The 14,733-nt window shown below is 42.3% G+C and overlaps 15 non-coding genes across 15 annotated transcripts; 8 read left to right on the top strand and 7 right to left on the bottom strand.

The window, feature by feature from the left end:
* The first annotated feature begins 199 nt into the window (after window positions 1–199).
* TRNAT-AGU (transfer RNA threonine (anticodon AGU)) lies at window positions 200–273 on the top strand. The gene has a single exon. It is a non-coding gene; the product is annotated as a tRNA-Thr (tRNA).
* Window positions 274–1,749: 1,476 nt separating this feature from the next.
* On the bottom strand, window positions 1,750–1,831 carry TRNAS-GCU (transfer RNA serine (anticodon GCU)). Its single transcript has one exon. It is a non-coding gene; the product is annotated as a tRNA-Ser (tRNA).
* Window positions 1,832–3,589: 1,758 nt separating this feature from the next.
* TRNAT-AGU (transfer RNA threonine (anticodon AGU)) lies at window positions 3,590–3,663 on the top strand. The gene has a single exon. It is a non-coding gene; the product is annotated as a tRNA-Thr (tRNA).
* A 1,476-nt stretch (window positions 3,664–5,139) lies between these two features.
* On the bottom strand, window positions 5,140–5,221 carry TRNAS-GCU (transfer RNA serine (anticodon GCU)). Its single transcript has one exon. It is a non-coding gene; the product is annotated as a tRNA-Ser (tRNA).
* A 1,038-nt stretch (window positions 5,222–6,259) lies between these two features.
* On the bottom strand, window positions 6,260–6,341 carry TRNAS-GCU (transfer RNA serine (anticodon GCU)). Its single transcript has one exon. It is a non-coding gene; the product is annotated as a tRNA-Ser (tRNA).
* A 608-nt stretch (window positions 6,342–6,949) lies between these two features.
* On the top strand, window positions 6,950–7,023 carry TRNAT-AGU (transfer RNA threonine (anticodon AGU)). The gene has a single exon. It is a non-coding gene; the product is annotated as a tRNA-Thr (tRNA).
* Window positions 7,024–7,379: 356 nt separating this feature from the next.
* Window positions 7,380–7,461, bottom strand: TRNAS-GCU (transfer RNA serine (anticodon GCU)). The gene has a single exon. It is a non-coding gene; the product is annotated as a tRNA-Ser (tRNA).
* Window positions 7,462–8,079: 618 nt separating this feature from the next.
* Window positions 8,080–8,153, top strand: TRNAT-AGU (transfer RNA threonine (anticodon AGU)). The gene has a single exon. It is a non-coding gene; the product is annotated as a tRNA-Thr (tRNA).
* Window positions 8,154–9,199: 1,046 nt separating this feature from the next.
* On the top strand, window positions 9,200–9,273 carry TRNAT-AGU (transfer RNA threonine (anticodon AGU)). Its single transcript has one exon. It is a non-coding gene; the product is annotated as a tRNA-Thr (tRNA).
* Window positions 9,274–10,319: 1,046 nt separating this feature from the next.
* Window positions 10,320–10,393, top strand: TRNAT-AGU (transfer RNA threonine (anticodon AGU)). The gene has a single exon. It is a non-coding gene; the product is annotated as a tRNA-Thr (tRNA).
* A 356-nt stretch (window positions 10,394–10,749) lies between these two features.
* Window positions 10,750–10,831, bottom strand: TRNAS-GCU (transfer RNA serine (anticodon GCU)). The gene has a single exon. It is a non-coding gene; the product is annotated as a tRNA-Ser (tRNA).
* A 608-nt stretch (window positions 10,832–11,439) lies between these two features.
* TRNAT-AGU (transfer RNA threonine (anticodon AGU)) lies at window positions 11,440–11,513 on the top strand. The gene has a single exon. It is a non-coding gene; the product is annotated as a tRNA-Thr (tRNA).
* A 356-nt stretch (window positions 11,514–11,869) lies between these two features.
* Window positions 11,870–11,951, bottom strand: TRNAS-GCU (transfer RNA serine (anticodon GCU)). Its single transcript has one exon. It is a non-coding gene; the product is annotated as a tRNA-Ser (tRNA).
* Window positions 11,952–12,569: 618 nt separating this feature from the next.
* Window positions 12,570–12,643, top strand: TRNAT-AGU (transfer RNA threonine (anticodon AGU)). Its single transcript has one exon. It is a non-coding gene; the product is annotated as a tRNA-Thr (tRNA).
* A 1,476-nt stretch (window positions 12,644–14,119) lies between these two features.
* Window positions 14,120–14,201, bottom strand: TRNAS-GCU (transfer RNA serine (anticodon GCU)). Its single transcript has one exon. It is a non-coding gene; the product is annotated as a tRNA-Ser (tRNA).
* Between the last annotated feature and the right edge of the window lie 532 nt (window positions 14,202–14,733).

Genomic DNA, 14,733 nt, shown 5'->3' with positions numbered 1-14,733 from the left:
TGGTAGCCACCTGAAACTACATGCTGCATAGGATCTGTTCACACTTAATTTGCCATCTCTGTGACAAATAGCAAAACTTAGAACCACTCCTCAAAATCATCCTACATTTAAAAATTCTTCTCCTGGATCATCATTGCCATCTTTCTGGTTTTCCACAGTTTTCCACAGTTTTCCACAGTTTTCCACAGTTTTGCTCATGGGCGCTGTGGCTTAGTTGGTTAAAGCGCCTGTCTAGTAAACAGGAGATCCTGAGTTCAACTCTCAGCAGTGCCTTGTTCTCTTATTCTGCTCAATAATCAGCACTTTTTTCCAAAAGGGAGATGTTCACTAGCCAATGACATTAAAGATGCTCGTCCCACATCCCTAGAATACTCCACCCGAGTGGCAAAGAGTCAGCTCTGGTTTAGTTTTAACAAGTAGATGGTTGCAACGTTTTGCAAAATGTAGGATGGCATAAGGCACGATAAATTAGAGGTGCCGATTCACTATTGCCTGACTGATACGCTACATAATGCCTGTAAATATGTTTAGAGACTTCAATAGCATCCTTCTTGAACGGTGATGGTAAATTTTCTTCCTCGGGGCATTGCTTGCGCTGAGCATAGAGAATTTTCCAAAAGGAAATCATACGACGAGGATGGGATTCAAACCCATGCGTGCAGAGCACAATGGATTAGCAGTCCATCGCCTTAACCACTCGGCCACCCCGTCAACAAAAGTACTTTTACCGAACCCACATTTGGAAAACAGTCGTGATGATTCTTAGGCTTCATTTTCTTTCCACATGCAACAGCGCCGTACATCAGACATTGGCTCAGCAGGTCTTGTTTTACATCCAACGTGATGACCCATGCTAATGGCATAAATACTAAACATTCAGTCCTCTCTGCTTCTCATTTATGTTGGCATTTCCCTAGCATTCCCTAAATCTGTCAATTCTGCCTTCTATCTAACTTTTAAAGTAAAACAGGCCACAATTCATGCAAGGCAAATGCATGGATTACATACCTATGGAGAAATTATCCATGTCTTTTCCAAAAAGGATCGTCCCAAGCCGATTTCATTTAGAATTGTCACGATGCAAAATGACAGAGAACTGCATGCTGCTGCCAAGTATGTGATGGGACTCGACTTCCTTGCTGTTCTATAGTGGTAGCCACCTGAAACTACATGCTGCATAGGATCTGTTCACACTTAATTTGCCATCTCTGTGACAAATAGCAAAACTTAGAACCACTCCTCAAAATCATCCTACATTTAAAAATTCTTCTCCTGGATCATCCTTGCCATCTTTCTGGTTTTCCACAGCTTTGCTCATGGGTGCTGTGGCTTACTTGGTTAAAGCGCCTGTCTAGTAAACGGGAGATCCTCAGTTCAACTCTCAGCAGTGCCTTGTTCTCTTATTCTGCTCAATAATCAGCACTTTTTTCCAAAAGGGAGATGTTCACTAGCCAATGACATTAAAGATGCTCGTCCCACATCCCTAGAATACTCCACCCGAGTGGCAAAGAGTCAGCTCTGGTTTAGTTTTAACAAGTAGATGGTTGCAACGTTTTGCAAAATGTAGTATGGCATAAGGCACGATAAATTAGAGGTGCCGATTCACTATTGCCTGACTGATACGCTACATAATGCCTGTAAATATGTTTAGAGACTTCAATAGCATCCTTCTTGAACGGTGATGGTAAATTTTCTTCCTCGGGGCATTGCTTGCACTGAGCATAGAGAATTTTCCAAAAGGAAATCATACGACGAGGATGGGATTCGAACCCATGCGTGCAGAGCACAATGGATTAGCAGTCCATCGCCTTAACCACTCGGCCACCCCGTCAACAAAAGTACTTTTACCGAACCCACATTTGGAAAACAGTCGTGATGATTCTTAGGCTTCATTTTCTTTCCACATGCAACAGCGCCGTACATCAGACATTGGCTCAGCAGGTCTTGTTTTACATCCAACGTGATGACCCATGCTAATGGCATAAATACTAAACATTCAGTCCTCTCTGCTTCTCATTTATGTTGGCATTTCCCTAGCATTCCCTAAATCTGTCAATTCTGCCTTCTATCTAACTTTTAAAGTAAAACAGGCCACAATTCATGCAAGGCAAATGCATGGATTACATACCTATGGAGAAATTATCCATGTCTTTTCCAAAAAGGATCGTCCCAAGCCGATTTCATTTAGAATTGTCACGATGCAAAATGACAGAGAACTGCATGCTGCTGCCAAGTATGTGATGGGACTCGACTTCCTTGCTGTTCTATAGTGGTAGCCACCTGAAACTACATGCTGCATAGGATCTGTTCACACTTAATTTGCCATCTCTGTGACAAATAGCAAAACTTAGAACCACTCCTCAAAATCATCCTACATTTAAAAATTCTTCTCCTGGATCATCCTTGCCATCTTTCTGGTTTTCCACAGCTTTGCTCATGGGTGCTGTGGCTTACTTGGTTAAAGCGCCTGTCTAGTAAACGGGAGATCCTCAGTTCAACTCTCAGCAGTGCCTTGTTCTCTTATTCTGCTCAATAATCAGCACTTTTTTCCAAAAGGGAGATGTTCACTAGCCAATGACATTAAAGATGCTCGTCCCACATCCCTAGAATACTCCACCCGAGTGGCAAAGAGTCAGCTCTGGTTTAGTTTTAACAAGTAGATGGTTGCAACGTTTTGCAAAATGTAGGATGGCATAAGGCACGATAAATTAGAGGTGCCGATTCACTATTGCCTGACTGATACGCTACATAATGCCTGTAAATATGTTTAGAGACTTCAATAGCATCCTTCTTGAACGGTGATGGTAAATTTTCTTCCTCGGGGCATTGCTTGCGCTGAGCATAGAGAATTTTCCAAAAGGAAATCATACGACGAGGATGGGATTCAAACCCATGCGTGCAGAGCACAATGGATTAGCAGTCCATCGCCTTAACCACTCGGCCACCCCGTCAACAAAAGTACTTTTACCGAACCCACATTTGGAAAACAGTCGTGATGATTCTTAGGCTTCATTTTCTTTCCACATGCAACAGCGCCGTACATCAGACATTGGCTCAGCAGGTCTTGTTTTACATCCAACGTGATGACCCATGCTAATGGCATAAATACTAAACATTCAGTCCTCTCTGCTTCTCATTTATGTTGGCATTTCCCTAGCATTCCCTAAATCTGTCAATTCTGCCTTCTATCTAACTTTTAAAGTAAAACAGGCCACAATTCATGCAAGGCAAATGCATGGATTACATACCTATGGACAAATTATCCATGTCTTTTCCAAAAAGGATCGTCCCAAGCCGATTTCATTTAGAATTGTCACGATGCAAAATGACAGAGAACTGCATGCTGCTGCCAAGTATGTGATGGGACTCGACTTCCTTGCTGTTCTATAGTGGTAGCCACCTGAAACTACATGCTGCATAGGATCTGTTCACACTTAATTTGCCATCTCTGTGACAAATAGCAAAACTTAGAACCACTCCTCAAAATCATCCTACATTTAAAAATTCTTCTCCTGGATCATCATTGCCATCTTTCTGGTTTTCCACAGTTTTCCACAGTTTTCCACAGTTTTCCACAGTTTTGCTCATGGGCGCTGTGGCTTAGTTGGTTAAAGCGCCTGTCTAGTAAACAGGAGATCCTGAGTTCAACTCTCAGCAGTGCCTTGTTCTCTTATTCTGCTCAATAATCAGCACTTTTTTCCAAAAGGGAGATGTTCACTAGCCAATGACATTAAAGATGCTCGTCCCACATCCCTAGAATACTCCACCCGAGTGGCAAAGAGTCAGCTCTGGTTTAGTTTTAACAAGTAGATGGTTGCAACGTTTTGCAAAATGTAGGATGGCATAAGGCACGATAAATTAGAGGTGCCGATTCACTATTGCCTGACTGATACGCTACATAATGCCTGTAAATATGTTTAGAGACTTCAATAGCATCCTTCTTGAACGGTGATGGTAAATTTTCTTCCTCGGGGCATTGCTTGCGCTGAGCATAGAGAATTTTCCAAAAGGAAATCATACGACGAGGATGGGATTCAAACCCATGCGTGCAGAGCACAATGGATTAGCAGTCCATCGCCTTAACCACTCGGCCACCCCGTCAACAAAAGTACTTTTACCGAACCCACATTTGGAAAACAGTCGTGATGATTCTTAGGCTTCATTTTCTTTCCACATGCAACAGCGCCGTACATCAGACATTGGCTCAGCAGGTCTTGTTTTACATCCAACGTGATGACCCATGCTAATGGCATAAATACTAAACATTCAGTCCTCTCTGCTTCTCATTTATGTTGGCATTTCCCTAGCATTCCCTAAATCTGTCAATTCTGCCTTCTATCTAACTTTTAAAGTAAAACAGGCCACAATTCATGCAAGGCAAATGCATGGATTACATACCTATGGAGAAATTATCCATGTCTTTTCCAAAAAGGATCGTCCCAAGCCGATTTCATTTAGAATTGTCACGATGCAAAATGACAGAGAACTGCATGCTGCTGCCAAGTATGTGATGGGACTCGACTTCCTTGCTGTTCTATAGTGGTAGCCACCTGAAACTACATGCTGCATAGGATCTGTTCACACTTAATTTGCCATCTCTGTGACAAATAGCAAAACTTAGAACCACTCCTCAAAATCATCCTACATTTAAAAATTCTTCTCCTGGATCATCCTTGCCATCTTTCTGGTTTTCCACAGCTTTGCTCATGGGTGCTGTGGCTTACTTGGTTAAAGCGCCTGTCTAGTAAACGGGAGATCCTCAGTTCAACTCTCAGCAGTGCCTTGTTCTCTTATTCTGCTCAATAATCAGCACTTTTTTCCAAAAGGGAGATGTTCACTAGCCAATGACATTAAAGATGCTCGTCCCACATCCCTAGAATACTCCACCCGAGTGGCAAAGAGTCAGCTCTGGTTTAGTTTTAACAAGTAGATGGTTGCAACGTTTTGCAAAATGTAGTATGGCATAAGGCACGATAAATTAGAGGTGCCGATTCACTATTGCCTGACTGATACGCTACATAATGCCTGTAAATATGTTTAGAGACTTCAATAGCATCCTTCTTGAACGGTGATGGTAAATTTTCTTCCTCGGGGCATTGCTTGCACTGAGCATAGAGAATTTTCCAAAAGGAAATCATACGACGAGGATGGGATTCGAACCCATGCGTGCAGAGCACAATGGATTAGCAGTCCATCGCCTTAACCACTCGGCCACCCCGTCAACAAAAGTACTTTTACCGAACCCACATTTGGAAAACAGTCGTGATGATTCTTAGGCTTCATTTTCTTTCCACATGCAACAGCGCCGTACATCAGACATTGGCTCAGCAGGTCTTGTTTTACATCCAACGTGATGACCCATGCTAATGGCATAAATACTAAACATTCAGTCCTCTCTGCTTCTCATTTATGTTGGCATTTCCCTAGCATTCCCTAAATCTGTCAATTCTGCCTTCTATCTAACTTTTAAAGTAAAACAGGCCACAATTCATGCAAGGCAAATGCATGGATTACATACCTATGGAGAAATTATCCATGTCTTTTCCAAAAAGGATCGTCCCAAGCCGATTTCATTTAGAATTGTCACAATGCAAAATGACAGAGAACTGCATGCTGCTGCCAAGTATGTGATGGGACTCGACTTCCTTGCTGTTCTATAGTGGTAGCCACCTGAAACTACATGCTGCATAGGATCTGTTCACACTTAATTTGCCATCTCTGTGACAAATAGCAAAACTTAGAACCACTCCTCAAAATCATCCTACATTTAAAAATTCTTCTCCTGGATCATCCTTGCCATCTTTCTGGTTTTCCACAGTTTTGCTCATGGGTGCTGTGGCTTAGTTGGTTAAAGCGCCTGTCTAGTAAACAGGAGACCCTGAGTTCAACTCTCAGCAGTGCTTTGTTCTCTTATTCTGCTCAATAATCAGCACTTTTTTCCAAAAGGGAGATGTTCACTAGCCAATGACATTAAAGATGCTCGTCCCACATCCCTAGAATACTCCACCCGAGTGGCAAAGAGTCAGCTCTGGTTTAGTTTTAACAAGTAGATGGTTGCAACGTTTTGCAAAATGTAGGATGGCATAAGGCACGATAAATTAGAGGTGCCGATTCACTATTGCCTGACTGATACGCTACATAATGCCTGTAAATATGTTTAGAGACTTCAATAGCATCCTTCTTGAACGGTGATGGTAAATTTTCTTCCTCGGGGCATTGCTTGCGCTGAGCATAGAGAATTTTCCAAAAAGAAATCATACGACGAGGATGGGATTCGAACCCATGCGTGCAGAGCACAATGGATTAGCAGTCCATCGCCTTAACCACTCGGCCACCCCGTCAACAAAAGTACCTTTACCGAACCCACATTTGGAAAACAGTCGTGATGATTCTTAGGCTTCATTTTCTTTCCACATGCAACAGCGCCGTACATCAGACATTGGTTCAGCAGGTCTTGTTTTACATCCAACGTGATGACCCATGCTAATGGCATAAATACTAAACATTCAGTCCTCTCTGCTTCTCATTTATGTTGGCATTTCCCTAGCATTCCCTAAATCTGTCAATTCTGCCTTCTATCTAACTTTTAAAGTAAAACAGGCCGCAATTCATGCAAGGCAAATGCATGGATTACATACCTATGGAGAAATTATCCATGTCTTTTCCAAAAAGGATCGTCCCAAGCCGATTTCATTTAGAATTGTCACGATGCAAAATGACAGAGAACTGCATGCTGCTGCCAAGTATGTGATGGGACTCGACTTCCTTGCTGTTCTATAGTGGTAGCCACCTGAAACTACATGCTGCATAGGATCTGTTCACACTTAATTTGCCATCTCTGTGACAAATAGCAAAACTTAGAACCACTCCTCAAAATCATCCTACATTTAAAAATTCTTCTCCTGGATCATCCTTGCCATCTTTCTGGTTTTCCACAGTTTTGCTCATGGGCGCTGTGGCTTAGTTGGTTAAAGCGCCTGTCTAGTAAACAGGAGATCCTGAGTTCAACTCTCAGCAGTGCCTTGTTCTCTTATTCTGCTCAATAATCAGCACTTTTTTCCAAAAGGGAGATGTTCACTAGCCAATGACATTAAAGATGCTCGTCCCACATCCCTAGAATACTCCACCCGAGTGGCAAAGAGTCAGCTCTGGTTTAGTTTTAACAAGTAGATGGTTGCAATGTTTTGCAAAATGTAGGATGGCATAAGGCACGATAAATTAGAGGTGCCGATTCACTATTGCCTGACTGATACGCTACATAATGCCTGTAAATATGTTTAGAGACTTCAATAGCATCCTTCTTGAACGGTGATGGTAAATTTTCTTCCTCGGGGCATTGCTTGCGCTGAGCATAGAGAATTTTCCAAAAAGAAATCATACGACGAGAATGGGATTCGAACCCATGCGTGCAGAGCACAATGGATTAGCAGTCCATCGCCTTAACCACTCGGCCACCCCGTCAACAAAAGTACTTTTACCGAACCCACATTTGGAAAACAGTCGTGATGATTCTTAGGCTTCATTTTCTTTCCACATGCAACAGCGCCGTACATCAGACATTGGCTCAGCAGGTCTTGTTTTACATCCAACGTGATGACCCATGCTAATGGCATAAATACTAAACATTCAGTCCTCTCTGCTTCTCATTTATGTTGGCATTTCCCTAGCATTCCCTAAATCTGTCAATTCTGCCTTCTATCTAACTTTTAAAGTAAAACAGGCCACAATTCATGCAAGGCAAATGCATGGATTACATACCTATGGACAAATTATCCATGTCTTTTCCAAAAAGGATCGTCCCAAGCCGATTTCATTTAGAATTGTCACGATGCAAAATGACAGAGAACTGCATGCTGCTGCCAAGTATGTGATGGGACTCGACTTCCTTGCTGTTCTATAGTGGTAGCCACCTGAAACTACATGCTGCATAGGATCTGTTCACACTTAATTTGCCATCTCTGTGACAAATAGCAAAACTTAGAACCACTCCTCAAAATCATCCTACATTTAAAAATTCTTCTCCTGGATCATCATTGCCATCTTTCAGGTTTTCCACAGTTTTCCACAGTTTTGCTCATGGGCGCTGTGGCTTAGTTGGTTAAAGCGCCTGTCTAGTAAACAGGAGATCCTGAGTTCAACTCTCAGCAGTGCCTTGTTCTCTTATTCTGCTCAATAATCAGCACTTTTTTCCAAAAGGGAGATGTTCACTAGCCAATGACATTAAAGATGCTCGTCCCACATCCCTAGAATACTCCACCCGAGTGGCAAAGAGTCAGCTCTGGTTTAGTTTTAACAAGTAGATGGTTGCAACGTTTTGCAAAATGTAGGATGGCATAAGGCACGATAAATTAGAGGTGCCGATTCACTATTGCCTGACTGATACGCTACATAATGCCTGTAAATATGTTTAGAGACTTCAATAGCATCCTTCTTGAACGGTGATGGTAAATTTTCTTCCTCGGGGCATTGCTTGCGCTGAGCATAGAGAATTTTCCAAAAGGAAATCATACGACGAGGATGGGATTCGAACCCATGCGTGCAGAGCACAATGGATTAGCAGTCCATCGCCTTAACCACTCGGCCACCGCGTCAACAAAAGTACTTTTACCGAACCCACATTTGGAAAACAGTCGTGATGATTCTTAGGCTTCATTTTCTTTCCACATGCAACAGCGCCGTACATCAGACATTGGCTCAGCAGGTCTTGTTTTACATCCAACGTGATGACCCATGCTAATGGCATAAATACTAAACATTCAGTCCTCTCTGCTTCTCATTTATGTTGGCATTTCCCTAGCATTCCCTAAATCTGTCAATTCTGCCTTCTATCTAACTTTTAAAGTAAAACAGGCCACAATTCATGCAAGGCAAATGCATGGATTACATACCTATGGAGAAATTATCCATGTCTTTTCCAAAAAGGATCGTCCCAAGCCGATTTCATTTAGAATTGTCACGATGCAAAATGACAGAGAACTGCATGCTGCTGCCAAGTATGTGATGGGACTCGACTTCCTTGCTGTTCTATAGTGGTAGCCACCTGAAACTACATGCTGCATAGGATCTGTTCACACTTAATTTGCCATCTCTGTGACAAATAGCAAAACTTAGAACCACTCCTCAAAATCATCCTACATTTAAAAATTCTTCTCCTGGATCATCCTTGCCATCTTTCTGGTTTTCCACAGTTTTGCTCATGGGCGCTGTGGCTTAGTTGGTTAAAGCGCCTGTCTAGTAAACAGGAGATCCTGAGTTCAACTCTCAGCAGTGCCTTGTTCTCTTATTCTGCTCAATAATCAGCACTTTTTTCCAAAAGGGAGATGTTCACTAGCCAATGACATTAAAGATGCTCGTCCCACATCCCTAGAATACTCCACCCGAGTGGCAAAGAGTCAGCTCTGGTTTAGTTTTAACAAGTAGATGGTTGCAACGTTTTGCAAAATGTAGGATGGCATAAGGCACGATAAATTAGAGGTGCCGATTCACTATTGCCTGACTGATACGCTACATAATGCCTGTAAATATGTTTAGAGACTTCAATAGCATCCTTCTTGAACGGTGATGGTAAATTTTCTTCCTCGGGGCATTGCTTGCGCTGAGCATAGAGAATTTTCCAAAAAGAAATCATACGACGAGGATGGGATTCGAACCCAAGCGTGCAGAGCACAATGGATTAGCAGTCCATCGCCTTAACCACTCGGCCACCCCGTCAACAAAAGTACCTTTACCGAACCCACATTTGGAAAACAGTCGTGATGATTCTTAGGCTTCATTTTCTTTCCACATGCAACAGCGCCGTACATCAGACATTGGTTCAGCAGGTCTTGTTTTACATCCAACGTGATGACCCATGCTAATGGCATAAATACTAAACATTCAGTCCTCTCTGCTTCTCATTTATGTTGGCATTTCCCTAGCATTCCCTAAATCTGTCAATTCTGCCTTCTATCTAACTTTTAAAGTAAAACAGGCCACAATTCATGCAAGGCAAATGCATGGATTACATACCTATGGAGAAATTATCCATGTCTTTTCCAAAAAGGATCGTCCCAAGCCGATTTCATTTAGAATTGTCACGATGCAAAATGACAGAGAACTGCATGCTGCTGCCAAGTATGTGATGGGACTCGACTTCCTTGCTGTTCTATAGTGGTAGCCACCTGAAACTACATGCTGCATAGGATCTGTTCACACTTAATTTGCCATCTCTGTGACAAATAGCAAAACTTAGAACCACTCCTCAAAATCATCCTACATTTAAAAATTCTTCTCCTGGATCATCCTTGCCATCTTTCTGGTTTTCCACAGTTTTGCTCATGGGCGCTGTGGCTTAGTTGGTTAAAGCGCCTGTCTAGTAAACAGGAGATCCTGAGTTCAACTCTCAGCAGTGCCTTGTTCTCTTATTCTGCTCAATAATCAGCACTTTTTTCCAAAAGGGAGATGTTCACTAGCCAATGACATTAAAGATGCTCGTCCCACATCCCTAGAATACTCCACCCGAGTGGCAAAGAGTCAGCTCTGGTTTAGTTTTAACAAGTAGATGGTTGCAACGTTTTGCAAAATGTAGGATGGCATAAGGCACGATAAATTAGAGGTGCCGATTCACTATTGCCTGACTGATACGCTACATAATGCCTGTAAATATGTTTAGAGACTTCAATAGCATCCTTCTTGAACGGTGATGGTAAATTTTCTTCCTCGGGGCATTGCTTGCGCTGAGCATAGAGAATTTTCCAAAAAGAAATCATACGACGAGGATGGGATTCGAACCCATGCGTGCAGAGCACAATGGATTAGCAGTCCATCGCCTTAACCACTCGGCCACCCCGTCAACAAAAGTACCTTTACCGAACCCACATTTGGAAAACAGTCGTGATGATTCTTAGGCTTCATTTTCTTTCCACATGCAACAGCGCCGTACATCAGACATTGGTTCAGCAGGTCTTGTTTTACATCCAACGTGATGACCCATGCTAATGGCATAAATACTAAACATTCAGTCCTCTCTGCTTCTCATTTATGTTGGCATTTCCCTAGCATTCCCTAAATCTGTCAATTCTGCCTTCTATCTAACTTTTAAAGTAAAACAGGCCGCAATTCATGCAAGGCAAATGCATGGATTACATACCTATGGAGAAATTATCCATGTCTTTTCCAAAAAGGATCGTCCCAAGCCGATTTCATTTAGAATTGTCACGATGCAAAATGACAGAGAACTGCATGCTGCTGCCAAGTATGTGATGGGACTCGACTTCCTTGCTGTTCTATAGTGGTAGCCACCTGAAACTACATGCTGCATAGGATCTGTTCACACTTAATTTGCCATCTCTGTGACAAATAGCAAAACTTAGAACCACTCCTCAAAATCATCCTACATTTAAAAATTCTTCTCCTGGATCATCCTTGCCATCTTTCTGGTTTTCCACAGTTTTGCTCATGGGCGCTGTGGCTTAGTTGGTTAAAGCGCCTGTCTAGTAAACAGGAGATCCTGAGTTCAACTCTCAGCAGTGCCTTGTTCTCTTATTCTGCTCAATAATCAGCACTTTTTTCCAAAAGGGAGATGTTCACTAGCCAATGACATTAAAGATGCTCGTCCCACATCCCTAGAATACTCCACCCGAGTGGCAAAGAGTCAGCTCTGGTTTAGTTTTAACAAGTAGATGGTTGCAATGTTTTGCAAAATGTAGGATGGCATAAGGCACGATAAATTAGAGGTGCCGATTCACTATTGCCTGACTGATACGCTACATAATGCCTGTAAATATGTTTAGAGACTTCAATAGCATCCTTCTTGAACGGTGATGGTAAATTTTCTTCCTCGGGGCATTGCTTGCGCTGAGCATAGAGAATTTTCCAAAAAGAAATCATACGACGAGAATGGGATTCGAACCCATGCGTGCAGAGCACAATGGATTAGCAGTCCATCGCCTTAACCACTCGGCCACCCCGTCAACAAAAGTACTTTTACCGAACCCACATTTGGAAAACAGTCGTGATGATTCTTAGGCTTCATTTTCTTTCCACATGCAACAGCGCCGTACATCAGACATTGGCTCAGCAGGTCTTGTTTTACATCCAACGTGATGACCCATGCTAATGGCATAAATACTAAACATTCAGTCCTCTCTGCTTCTCATTTATGTTGGCATTTCCCTAGCATTCCCTAAATCTGTCAATTCTGCCTTCTATCTAACTTTTAAAGTAAAACAGGCCACAATTCATGCAAGGCAAATGCATGGATTACATACCTATGGACAAATTATCCATGTCTTTTCCAAAAAGGATCGTCCCAAGCCGATTTCATTTAGAATTGTCACGATGCAAAATGACAGAGAACTGCATGCTGCTGCCAAGTATGTGATGGGACTCGACTTCCTTGCTGTTCTATAGTGGTAGCCACCTGAAACTACATGCTGCATAGGATCTGTTCACACTTAATTTGCCATCTCTGTGACAAATAGCAAAACTTAGAACCACTCCTCAAAATCATCCTACATTTAAAAATTCTTCTCCTGGATCATCATTGCCATCTTTCTGGTTTTCCACAGTTTTCCACAGTTTTGCTCATGGGCGCTGTGGCTTAGTTGGTTAAAGCGCCTGTCTAGTAAACAGGAGATCCTGAGTTCAACTCTCAGCAGTGCCTTGTTCTCTTATTCTGCTCAATAATCAGCACTTTTTTCCAAAAGGGAGATGTTCACTAGCCAATGACATTAAAGATGCTCGTCCCACATCCCTAGAATACTCCACCCGAGTGGCAAAGAGTCAGCTCTGGTTTAGTTTTAACAAGTAGATGGTTGCAACGTTTTGCAAAATGTAGTATGGCATAAGGCACGATAAATTAGAGGTGCCGATTCACTATTGCCTGACTGATACGCTACATAATGCCTGTAAATATGTTTAGAGACTTCAATAGCATCCTTCTTGAACGGTGATGGTAAATTTTCTTCCTCGGGGCATTGCTTGCGCTGAGCATAGAGAATTTTCCAAAAGGAAATCATACGACGAGGATGGGATTCAAACCCATGCGTGCAGAGCACAATGGATTAGCAGTCCATCGCCTTAACCACTCGGCCACCCCGTCAACAAAAGTACTTTTACCGAACCCACATTTGGAAAACAGTCGTGATGATTCTTAGGCTTCATTTTCTTTCCACATGCAACAGCGCCGTACATCAGACATTGGCTCAGCAGGTCTTGTTTTACATCCAACGTGATGACCCATGCTAATGGCATAAATACTAAACATTCAGTCCTCTCTGCTTCTCATTTATGTTGGCATTTCCCTAGCATTCCCTAAATCTGTCAATTCTGCCTTCTATCTAACTTTTAAAGTAAAACAGGCCACAATTCATGCAAGGCAAATGCATGGATTACATACCTATGGACAAATTATCCATGTCTTTTCCAAAAAGGATCGTCCCAAGCCGATTTCATTTAGAATTGTCACGATGCAAAATGACAGAGAACTGCATGCTGCTGCCAAGTATGTGATGGGACTCGACTTCCTTGCTGTTCTATAGTGGTAGCCACCTGAAACTACATGCTGCATAGGATCTGTTCACACTTAATTTGCCATCTCTGTGACAAATAGCAAAACTTAGAACCACTCCTCAAAATCATCCTACATTTAAAAATTCTTCTCCTGGATCATCCTTGCCATCTTTCTGGTTTTCCACAGCTTTGCTCATGGGTGCTGTGGCTTACTTGGTTAAAGCGCCTGTCTAGTAAACGGGAGATCCTCAGTTCAACTCTCAGCAGTGCCTTGTTCTCTTATTCTGCTCAATAATCAGCACTTTTTTCCAAAAGGGAGATGTTCACTAGCCAATGACATTAAAGATGCTCGTCCCACATCCCTAGAATACTCCACCCGAGTGGCAAAGAGTCAGCTCTGGTTTAGTTTTAACAAGTAGATGGTTGCAACGTTTTGCAAAATGTAGTATGGCATAAGGCACGATAAATTAGAGGTGCCGATTCACTATTGCCTGACTGATACGCTACATAATGCCTGTAAATATGTTTAGAGACTTCAATAGCATCCTTCTTGAACGGTGATGGTAAATTTTCTTCCTCGGGGCATTGCTTGCACTGAGCATAGAGAATTTTCCAAAAGGAAATCATACGACGAGGATGGGATTCGAACCCATGCGTGCAGAGCACAATGGATTAGCAGTCCATCGCCTTAACCACTCGGCCACCCCGTCAACAAAAGTACTTTTACCGAACCCACATTTGGAAAACAGTCGTGATGATTCTTAGGCTTCATTTTCTTTCCACATGCAACAGCGCCGTACATCAGACATTGGCTCAGCAGGTCTTGTTTTACATCCAACGTGATGACCCATGCTAATGGCATAAATACTAAACATTCAGTCCTCTCTGCTTCTCATTTATGTTGGCATTTCCCTAGCATTCCCTAAATCTGTCAATTCTGCCTTCTATCTAACTTTTAAAGTAAAACAGGCCACAATTCATGCAAGGCAAATGCATGGATTACATACCTATGGAGAAATTATCCATGTCTTTTCCAAAAAGGATCGTCCCAAGCCGATTTCATTTAGAATTGTCACAATGCAAAATGACAGAGAACTGCATGCTGCTGCCAAGTATGTGATGGGACTCGACTTCCTTGCTGTTCTATAGTGGTAGCCACCTGAAACTACATGCTGCATAGGATCTGTTCACACTTAATTTGCCATCTCTGTGACAAATAGCAAAACTTAGAACCACTCCTCA

The sequence above is a fragment of the Eleutherodactylus coqui genome, chromosome 11 (assembly GCF_035609145.1).
Source record: "Eleutherodactylus coqui strain aEleCoq1 chromosome 11, aEleCoq1.hap1, whole genome shotgun sequence".
NCBI lineage: Eukaryota > Metazoa > Chordata > Amphibia > Anura > Eleutherodactylidae > Eleutherodactylus > Eleutherodactylus coqui.
Note: the sequence above shows the minus strand (reverse complement) of the source record. Positions and strands in the feature narration are given on the sequence as shown.